This window comes from Lycium barbarum, chromosome 12 (genome assembly GCF_019175385.1).
Source record: "Lycium barbarum isolate Lr01 chromosome 12, ASM1917538v2, whole genome shotgun sequence".
NCBI classification, from domain to species: Eukaryota; Viridiplantae; Streptophyta; class Magnoliopsida; order Solanales; family Solanaceae; genus Lycium; species Lycium barbarum.
In genome coordinates, this window is record NC_083348.1 from 79,775,082 (window position 1) to 79,784,350 (window position 9,269).

At 34.2% G+C, this 9,269-nt stretch overlaps 1 pseudogene; it reads right to left on the reverse strand.

The window, feature by feature from the left end:
* Positions 1-223: 223 nt before the first annotated feature.
* Positions 224-7,785, reverse strand: LOC132623757 (probable LRR receptor-like serine/threonine-protein kinase At1g07650; annotated as a pseudogene).
* Between the last annotated feature and the right edge of the window lie 1,484 nt (positions 7,786-9,269).

The following is a 9,269-nucleotide window of genomic DNA, read 5'->3' on the forward strand; positions in this document are numbered from 1 at the left end:
AAAGCTGTCCTTATTGTTATTATTTTATTAGTTCATATTGTATGAACTCATAGAAGTTACACTATAAATAGGGCACCTCCCCCTCCTTTGTAAGGGTTGGTTCCTTTTACTTTCCAAGAACACTTATAATAAAAGAATTCACATATCTAATCTCTCTCTCAATATTTGATTCGGCCAAGGCCGTTTGTTTCCATTATTATTGTGTTTCTTATATCAAGTGTTCCCCATTGTTATCATAACAAATTGTCATCAGTAGCCGTTTCATTAAAGAGCTTTCATACACACATTTTCTCTATCTACCATACATCAAGGCCCAAAGCGCATATCCTATACCTACTTACAAATTCAATTGATTATCCGAATCCGGGGTAAACAACATTGTGGTAGGATCAACATTTCCTCCTCCATCGTTTTCCTCTTTTATAATACAACAACGAGCAAAAAGAACTTATATAGAGGTAGATGTAGAAGGGAAGGTTGAAGAAGATCGATCAGTATCCTTTGTGTCGGTTGAACGAAAGAGGGATCGATTTTCACTAGAATTAACTTGCGTCTCATTATATTTGTCTCTTAGTCCCTGAAAATTAAATTCATCATCGCGGACCTGTTGAATCTAAGATAGACTCGTTAACATCCAGACGACCTTCAAGCATGTTCACTACTGCAGACATGTTTGGCCTTAGTGCTGGAGATGGATTAGTACATAGTAAGGCCACTTTAATCATCCTCAATGCGTCCTTCTTGTTGTAATTGGAACCTAACCTTGGGTCCACTAGCTCCAAAAACATTCCTTTTCTTTGTAAAACCAGGGCCTGAAAGAAGCACAATGATTGAAATGGAAAACTTGCGAAAGATACTTTTTGGTCTATGCTTTTTTTTTTTTTTTGAAATACTACCAAGTCTACTTTATCAACAAAACACATTCGTTTATAATAAAATAAAGTTCTCATCAAGCAAACGAAGACGTGCTTTAAATGTTCACTATTTATTGAACTGATATCTAAAGATGCTGATTTCTTACCCAATCAAGAAGACAGACATAATTCTCATCAGGATTATATTTCATGTTGTTCTTCCCAGCAACAAGTTCTAATACAACCACCCCAAAACTGTACAAGTCTGCTTTATGTGTTAAACAACCCCAAAGTGGATATTCAGGGGCCATATAACCTCTGCAAAACAAAGTAACAAGTTATACTCATGCAAGCTTGACTGAACAGGAGTTTCCTAAAAGGCTTAAACTAATACTATTTACCTCAGCACTAGGTAAAAATGGACAGCAGAAGTATTTGTTACTCCTTCCATTGTAAAATTGACTGTCGTAGTTCGACTTACATGATTTTGAAGAGAATAATGATTGACATCTACTAGCTTATCATAGTTGTAATATGATGGGTCTTTGAAACAGTTCAGATCATTTTAATAATAATAAGTTTGAACATGGATTTTCAAAAGACGAGTGGCATTGAAGAAAAATGTAAAATGATAAATAACCTTTTTAATCTGTGGAACTCTTGGGATCAGTAAAGTGCTAGCCATAAGCTTTTGGAATTATATAACGAGGAGTAAAGATTACATTCAGGAAAAAGTGAAGTAACTGATACGACCTAAAATGGAAGGATGGCATTCAAAAGGGAGTATTTAGAACAATTAAAATTTGATTAATCAATTAGAGTAGTTTAGAAACTGACATAGTCCCAGCAACCCTGGTGGTGACGTGTGTTTTCTCCTCATCGTGAAGTTTGGCCAGACCAAAGTCCGAGATCTTTGGATTTAGGTCTTTGTCAAGGAGTACATTGTTTCCTCTGATGTCTCTATGAATCATCTTCAGAGGTGATTCTTCGTGTAGGTAAGCCATGCCTTTAGCTATGCCAACACATATCTTTTGCCTAGTTGACCAGTCAAATTTTGGTCGACAGTCATCAGGACCTGCAATTAACTATGATTCTGTGAAATTGAAACTAGGCCCATATTCACACGAATTCACACACACATATATATGTACGTATATATGCACATAGATGAAGATATAAACTTGAGAACATTATTGGTGGAGAATGGGATCACCAAACGTTTTGTTTTTTGCCCAGTGTCCTTTTTCACGTGTACCTAAGTAATCCATGAAAATAGCAATTACCAAACAAAGCATGAGATAGGCTATTGTTCTCCATGTACTCATAAACTAGTAAAAGTTGGTTCCGTTCAACACAACATCCGTAGAGTCGGACGAGATTTGGGTGATGTAAACCTGACATCATGCCTATTTCATTTACAAATTCACGGTTCCCTTGTCTTGACTTGGATGAAAGCTGCTTGACAGCAATTATAGAACCATCTGCTAGTGTACCCTGAGCATTAAAAAAATGCACGAAGTTCATAAATGTTTTGCGATAGCATCCATTAGGAATTCCACAGGAGGGGGGGGGGGGGGGGTAAGAAGGAAGAGTTATTAGAATTCCTAAACATATTCACCTTGTAGACAGCACCAAATCCACCTTCACCAAGCTTGTTTGCAGCATCAAAGTTACTTGTGGCAACTTTAATTTGTCTGAAAGAAAATATTCCGGTTTGCAGATCTAGTCCTCTTAATTCTACAAAACAGTAAAAGAACAAGTTTAGGATGTTAGTTTCCCACAAGATAAATGAAAGAACATTTTGGCTTGAAAAGCATACAAAAAGTTATGTAAAGTTTGCACCTTCAAACCCATATCTACCATCCTTGTCTCCCTAACCTCTTAACTTGTGAAATCATGAAGTTGAATAGCATATGCATATGCGTTTAATGTGGCAGGAAGATTTCCAAAATAATAACTACACCTAGTATTCCATTTGTACAATGATTCACATCCACTTCAACTTGCAAAAACCACTCTTTGTCACTTCATTTTGACATAACTCGAAGAACCACGTAGAATGCAACAGACAAAAGTTCTAATTACATTCTATTTGTCAGGCATATACAAAAATTGAGGTTTAGAATCACCTGGTTCCATCAATTTCCTGTTTCTTTTCCTCCAAGCAACAAAGAGAATCATTAGAATGAGAGCTAATGCTGACATCAGCGCGGCAGCTACAATTCGAATCCTCTTTTTCTGATTAGAAGAGGTCTCTGGTGGAGGAGGGGGCTTGAAGTCTAGTTGCAAAACAAAAAGTTTAAGAATGTTAGACGCCTGGAATTTACTTGTATGCCGGAAATCATAGTTATTATGCATAACTTATTCAACGAGACAACATTTAAGCAATATCTTCTAGAGCTTCAACTATATAATCATAGTCTTGTACGGATTCCAACTCCGAGAAGGTCTTAATTTTTACATAAGATGCAAGGGTGAGTAACTTTTGTGAAAATGACTTAGTCTCACTATGTGACAGAGAAGAAGAGAAGAGATGCTACACATAAGAAATGAAAGTGAAGATAGAGAGTATTACTAGCTTCCAGAGAGATGGTAGATACTAAAGGACCATAGCTTCATCTACTTGGAGAGGGTAGAATTCAAAGCTCTGCAAACAGTGAGTACTCACCCTCTGAACATGGATTCATTGACAAGCACTTCCCGTTCTCTCTGAAGTAGTTGAAAGAGGTGTCAGAAAGGATAACTCCTTTGCAAGAGAATAATAGTCAGTTGTTTATTTGATGTTAAACACTTACACAAAATTCTCGGCCTTAAAGCTTCTGAATAAGTTTCTGATAAGAAAAGAAAACCAAACATGGAATCATCTGAACCGTATATACATAAAAGAAGATAGAAGAAAAGCGTAAGAAACACAAGGATCATACAGGTTGTCCCGACAGGTAGATGGTTCTGAGCTCTCATCGAACTTATTGTAGGAAATGTCTATCACGCTGCATCAAAGGTATCCGACATGGTTAAGAGTTCATCAAGTATTTTCAATCTAATGAGAGGGACCTTCACTTAGAGAAGACAGATTTAAATGTAATTAAATTAATGACAATTCAGCTAGTTAAATCTCAATATCTTTATTTATTGCTTATCCATGATCTAACTCATTTTCACAAAAAACTTACAAATGCCAAGACTCAAGAACTCAAGTTCTGGACTAGAGAACTATGAATGACTTCTTAATCTGATTCTCTATGCGAGCAACCACATTTACTTGTGACATTTAATGCTTCCTTCTCTATCTGTCACCCTGTTATATAATCCTACGCTGAAGCTATACACGTCCTTTTCTAAATTGAGTTCAAAAGAATAACTAGTGCATATGCAAAAGCAAGACAGAATTATACTTACTATCTGGTGTCTCGAGTAATAAGCCACTCTGGAATTCGCCCAACAAAAGCATTGCCAGTCAGATACCTAGCACGCATCAAATATTTGATTTAACTAGGAGATTACAAATTTGAAATGCAATATATGTATTACATGTTCAATAATATGACCCCATCTATCAGCTAGACACAAAAATGGAAAGAGATCTCCAGTCAAATGAAGACTCATTTTTGTGTGCAGCTCATGGAGAGAATACTACTGAGCTATAAACAAACCATCTAACACCAAAATCTCAAAAACTTTGTGGGCAAAAAATAAGAAATATCATGTAAAGGCATTTGCCATCTAAGATTATTTTGGTCATTGAGGCTATTTTCTGCTTTCCTTCAAACAAAGAAAAGGGCTTGGGCAATTGGAAAGGATATAGAAGATTGATGGATGGACCATCAACACTCATATAGTAAGACTAGTATAATGAAACAGAGATGCAAAAGAAACATTTCCACATATAATTATAGGAATCTTCATGTTGTTCTGACTTACGTGGCCTCTAAGTTAGTCAGGCCTTCGAGATTTGTGATTCCTCCTTCAACCTTGTTGAAACTCAGATCTCTGCCAATGAACAATAAACAAAGTCAAACCCAAAACAATGCTCAATCACATATAGCTGAGCAAACTATAACACAATTGTTAAAATCATAATTAAGTTCAGATAAAGGATAGGGAAAACGATAGCTCCGATGACAGGTTTGTACAAGAAGATCATTTTATTTCAAGAAAGTAAGAACATTGTTCCATATAGAGAAAGTGAGGTATGTTGTTTGCATTTATTCAAGATCCAACAACCCTCTGCCTCTCCTATTCAAAAAGTGGAGGCATGTAGAAGGAAAGGAAGAAAACGAGAAAGTCCTGAGGAGGGTCAGACATGCACAAAACGTCTTGCTTTAATGGATTGGAAACAGCTTGTATAACAGGAAAAGGAAAAAAAAAAGAGATCATTAAGGAAAAAATTTAAAATAAATTGAAAGTAGCGGACTTACGGAAACCGTAATTGGCTCATTTCAGCTAGAAAATCAGGAATATTTCCCTGTATATTACAACTTCTCAAAACCCTGTAATCAAAACACAGTTTCAGAGATATGACTTTCCTTTGATAAAGGAAGTGTTGGAAAACTCCACTTGCAATTCTCAAATTATTAAGTACTCACAATTTAGTCATGCCAGTCATGTTTCTAAGTGGTGGAAATTCTGAAGCACCTCCCTTCAGGTCACTGATTCTTCTGTGTATGCATCATCTGAGAGTTAATTATCTTGGTTTCTACTTAGCTTAATCATAAGAACATGGCAAAAAGCAAAATAAAGTTTCAGAAAAAAAAACTTGAAACCTACAGTTCATTCAAACTGGTCAAAACAGATACACTTGGGGGTATTGGTCCTTCAAATCCAGAACCTTCAATCTCTCTATTAAAAGAGCATATACTACAAATTAATTTCTACCGTAAATTTCTAACTTGTACAAATATTACCAAATGAAAATACTCACAGCATCTGTAGATTTTTCCAGCTCTCAAAGTTAGGCAGTTTCCCAGCAAAGCTGTTACTGCTTATCCTAATGTCTTGATGCCAAAAGGGAAAGCCAAGAATTCAAATTAACATATGTGGAAAAAGACATAGAAATCTCATCTTAGATGTACATTCACATGCACTTACAGTTCAATCAATTTCGTCAGATTATTGAGTTCCACTGGCCACTCTCCTGTGAAATTATTAGCACTGAGATGACTGCACCAATCAAAATTCATAGAATTTAGAATGAAATCCAGCTCACACTTGATCTGCTCTTGTAGGAACACACTATAATTTAAAGGCGACCACTCCTTCATTTAAAGGGAATAAGCTATTGGAAAAGGTGTCCTTGCTAAGCATGGATGAAGTAAAACAATTTTGAAGAAGCATGGGCTTCAATCTGTAGCATGTAAAGTGATTTACGTGAGCAGCAATTGTTTTTCTTGAATTTGACTTTAAAAATGAAAAGGGGGAGACAAGAAGACCCTTTTGTTATTTGAGTACTAGGACTCCTCTCTTCATATGCTTAGTGATCTCTTCATTGTCTCTTTATTCTTCTTCTTCTCGGGTTTACTGTGACTCTTCTTCTACTCTGGTTTTTCTAGATTTGCTTCTTTCTTATGTTTCTTGTCCTTCTGTGTACACACTATCCTCCCCAAACCCCACTTGTGGGATTACACAGGGTATGTTGTTGTTGTCGTCTTCTCCTTCTGTGGGATCACACTAGGTCTTCTTCTTTTCCACTTCTATACTTGCATTTTTTTCTACTCTTCTCTCTCATCCTGTCAAAACAATTTATTTCTCCTTTTCTTGTTTGTCCTCTCTATTTCATTTTCTATTCTGACATCTTTATACATGTACATTAACCATGTTTAGTAAGAGTTGTTTGAATTAATTTAGTTATTGCTCAATATGATTTGAAAGTAGTAGTGTCAAATTGTCAATTGCAGTTTTGATATTACAAATGCTAATTCTCCATATGTTAGGTAATACATTGTTTCTTCCCTAAATTATACGCTTTACTTTGAGAAGGTACACGGTATCTCGCTTCTCACTTAATGCTCTCGGAAGCAAGTCGATTTTTTGCATTTCTTGCTTAGACAACAGAGATGTGTTTATCATCAAACATGACAAGCCCTCATTGACGACATAAGCTATGACCTAATAAGGTTTCCTCGTGTCCTGATGGACGGTGACCAAGTATGGAAGCATAGCTCTCTTCATCAAGAAAAACACCACTGCCTTTAGACCTTGCAAAGAGCTGCATCCTACAAAGTTTGTTCATTTGTGTTTACTTATTCAACTTTATATAAGTTGAGGTGCCTACTTGTGCACACCAAAAATTGGAGGGCATACTTACCAGCTGAGGCCAAATTTAAGGGCTTATTTATGTATTATGTCAAAAGGAAAGTGGCACAAACAAATTGAAACAGATGGAAAAGGGAGTATTACTTAACAAAACACATTTATTTGAGATAGAGAAATGGAGACTTACACGCTTTCAACATGACAAATATTACCAGGGAAAGTGCAATTGCAGACAAAAGTATTATTATTATACGGAGGCATATCTTTCTTTTTTGGTGTGCTCCAATTTGAGTTCCCATCACAAGGCTTTAGCTTAAAATCCCAATCTTTTTTCCCCAACTGATCAACAATTTCTTTAAGAGCTTCAGCTGCAATTAATCAAAGTAATGAGTATCAAGTATCAACTTTTTTTTTGACATACATTACCTAAAAAAAGAAAAGTTAAAATCTTTTACCTTCATCTTTAGGAAGTTGGCCAGTTTGTGCTTCAATGTTTCCTGCACCAAAGCAAATGACTATGGTAAAGAAGATGAGAAACAAATTGGAGGATCTTTTAGACTTCAAAAGCTTCAAAATTTAGAGGAATAATCATATGAAAATGGTAATAACAAAGAGATTATTAGGTGCTTTTTTTTTTTTTTTTTTTGAGGAAATGACGGTGCTCTGGAAAAATAAATGAAGAAGCTTGATTACAAATGAAGAAGACAAGTTGATGATGAATATGATTTGAAGTTATGGGAAAAAGAATCAAAGATGATGCATTTTTATTATTTTAAGTGTTTGTTTGTTTGTGGCGTCACGTGGTAACGAAGACACCTTGGACAATAAATTAAACGTCTACATATACTGCATGGGTATGGGGTCCCCATTTCATATATTTCTATTATACTAGACGGCGTAGTAGCACGGGCCCAACACTTTAGATTATAATGTATCTATGTGTATATAATTATCTTTGAATAGTAATTATATATATACACACACGATATATTATGTTCAAAACACGATTAATATAACATTGTAGTTTGTGCTTCGTATCTAAAATTTTATTATATTAATGTTTGCTACAAATACAAAATCGACAAATTTATTAATATTTTTTAAAAGAGAAGACTTGTTTAAAAGGAAACTATTTTCCTCTCTTTGAGATAAAACAATAGCAATATTTAAGCATCAGTTGATACTTTCAATTTTAATTCGATTAATTTAAAGGTGTAAAATACTTATTATTTTTTATCGAATTTTGATTTGGATAATTCTAATTCAAATTATTAAATTAATTTTACATGTTTAAAACGAAACAAAGTAGAAATTGATTTTCTATTTAAAAGACGAAATACTATTTTTTAATTTTTGGTAAATATTCTCGGTTTAGCTCATTTTACTTGTCATGTTGTCTCTTGCATGATTTTTTAAGAAAAAGTCGATTAGAATTATAATTTGACTAATTTACCTTATTCATTATTTGATCTCTATTTGATTATTTTTTTTACGACATTAATCTCTTTTCACATTATTCTATCTTATTTTAAAATATAAATATTTTAAGTATATTTATTTTAGTGAACATAACAAATAAATAACATGGCGGAATAGCAAATATAACAGTCTAATATTTAGATTAGATCTCAGGCTAATATAAAAAAAAAAAAAAAAACTGTATGGTTTGACTACTTAACTTTTTGAAGAAAAACAGTTTCGTTTGCTCCCACTAATGGATTGATACGCACGTGGCAATGAATCCATCATTATTTACTTAATGAGATACTTTGGAAATTAATGTTTACTACGAATACAAAGTCTGCACGTTTTTTTTTTTACATTGTTTGTTTTTTTAATATGGAATTCACTTTTTTTTTATATTGCTTGATTTTGTTAATATGGGATCCACTTTTTTTTCCCCGTGAGTTTGGAGATAGTGGGTTCCACTTTTTTTACTTTTTTTACTTTTTTTTTAATGTTCAAAACACGATTAATATAACATTGTAGTTTGTGCTCCGTATCTAAAACTTTATTATATTAGTGTTTGCTACGAATACAAAGTCTGCACGTTTTTTTAATATGGAATTCACTTTTTTTTTTATATTGCTTGATTTTGTTAATATGGGATCCACTTTTTTTTCCCCGTGAGTTTGGAGATAGTGGGTTCCACTTTTTTTACTT